At 36.3% G+C, this 2,258-nt stretch overlaps 1 non-coding gene across 1 annotated transcript; it reads left to right on the top strand.

Moving 5' to 3' along the window:
- Positions 1 to 1,352: 1,352 nt before the first annotated feature.
- LOC140905666 (U2 spliceosomal RNA) lies at positions 1,353 to 1,535 on the top strand. Its single transcript, XR_012156909.1, has one exon. It is a non-coding gene; the product is annotated as a U2 spliceosomal RNA (small nuclear RNA).
- The last annotated feature ends 723 nt before the right edge of the window (positions 1,536 to 2,258 follow it).

The following is a 2,258-nucleotide window of genomic DNA, read 5'->3' on the forward strand; positions in this document are numbered from 1 at the left end:
CCAATAAAAACTGATTTTTTTAAAAAAAGAAAGAGAATTATGATTTTGTGTTTATAATTGGGATCATTGGGCAAAACTTTTTAGAAGAACACACACATTTATGATAACGGTCCCAATTAAATTCTGATGTAACTCCACCAAAGCCCGTACAGTTACACAAGGGATGAATTTGGACCAGTGAGTTCCAGTAGATATTCAGAGTCAGCCGTTGAATATTATCTTGAATGAACTGCATTCAAGTCAGTATTTGGTGTGAATACAAATGTTGCCTCCACAAACTGAATACTAACCCAATATTCAATAAATCATATATCTACAAAAAGGGCACTGGTCTGGCCTTATGGATGTGTACTGCACATACTTGTTAAAGTGGGCCAATCTAAAGTCAGAACATGAAAAATTCAGAAGCACCTTATGCAACCTCTGCAAGTTCTGTCAGGTTGCAACCTTCATAGCAACAGAAAAGTTAAAATCTTCATGCTTTTTAAAAACATAAAATTCCTTAAAGCTTTATTAGTATATATATTTTTTCAATTTTACAAAATCTATGAAGGTATGGGACTGCATTGTTTCATTCTTACATTTTAAAATTAAAAATAAGGCATGTGTGGATAAAAGTGGAGCCACAGTCAGGGAAACAGTTAAAAAAATGCCAAGGGCCATATATATTACATCCTTCAGTTATCGTGTCTAATATTCCAGCCTGTTAAGCTATCTATCTGTTATGTATAATCAAACTACAGTAGAAATAGTAGAAACACTTACTGAAAAGATTAAACAAAAAATAATTCAGTATAGTTATATATCAAAATGTACTTAACATATACTATGTAATTATGGTCTTTGATCTCATGGCCTGATCAGAGTCAGTCTAATTACAATTAATTAAAAGAGTCATTTATGCAAAGGAGACAATCAAATAATTTCTTGCTGTTCCTAGATTTAAAGAATGCTGTTTTATAAAATCATAAAAAGGAATCAAGATAGCAATACAATGTTGATATGTGTCTTGTAGTGAAAGAGTTAGTTTTTTCCATAGACAATATGAATTTTTAATTCATATTCTGACCATATTTTAATGCGCTGATTTTTGCAGCTGAAATGAGGTGGGCACATGGGTACATACATGCTAGGGTGACCAAATGTCCTAATTTTATAGGGAAAGTCCCGATATTTGGGGCTTTTTCTTATATAGGTTCCTGTTACCCCCCACTCTCTGTCCCGATTTTTCACACTTGCTGTCTGGTCAGCCTAGTACATGCATTTAGTATCCGTATGCAATGAAAAAGTTTGAAAGGAAAGATAAAAAATAATGAGTAGGTCTGATTTTCATATCTGATTTTCATTTATGTAAATCAGTGGTAACTAGGATCAAGTGTAGTATCTGTTCTTATCAGTTTAATATCTGGTATGTCTTTATTGGAGGTCAGTATATTAAATTGATTTTTGAAACAGGGTGATGGAATAGGAGCTTGCTCTGTCCACCCCATGCATCGACCTGGTATTGCAGTGCCTCCAGAAATGGAAAAAAACCTCCATTGAAGTCAACAGATGTACATGGAAGTAAGGCCAGTGTGAAACCAGTATCAGGAAATCAGTGTCTGCACAATTAATCCTGTATAAGGGCACATCTGCACTGTAATTAGACACCTGTAGCTGGCCCATGCAGCTGACTTGGACTCATGGGGCTTGGGCTGTGTGGCTGTGTAATTGGGGTGTAGACGTTCAGGCTTGGGCTACAGCCCAAGCTCTGGGACCCTCCCACATTACACAGCCTAGAGCCTGGACTCCAGACCGAGCCTGAACGTGTACACTGCAATTAAACAGATGCTTAGCCTGAGCTCCAGTCAGCTGGCACAGGCCAGCTGCGGGTTTTTAATTGCAGTATAGAGATACCCTAAGTGACCTACCCCCCTTTCAGACAACCTCCTGCTACAAAAGACCTGCCCTGCAGTATCTCCAAACACTATAAGAAAAACTGTGATCCTCTTTTTGTGTGTGATATTTTGGGTTTCTTTTTTTATTATTATTAAGGTTTTGTTCACTTAAAATTCCCGTAACTGGCATTACTGTTTTCCTTTTTTAAAAAAGGAGTTTCCGTTTCCTTTGAGGGCATCATATTTGAGTGCATAACTGTGTAATAACACAGCTGTACAAACTTAAAATAGTATATGGTCTATTGATCAAAACCTGGATAGGTTGAAGTGAGCTAAATTTGGCTTAATTTTAATAGCTAAAGATCACATTCCAATATTCTT

This window comes from Lepidochelys kempii, chromosome 1 (assembly GCF_965140265.1).
Source record: "Lepidochelys kempii isolate rLepKem1 chromosome 1, rLepKem1.hap2, whole genome shotgun sequence".
Classification (NCBI taxonomy): Eukaryota; Metazoa; Chordata; order Testudines; family Cheloniidae; genus Lepidochelys; species Lepidochelys kempii.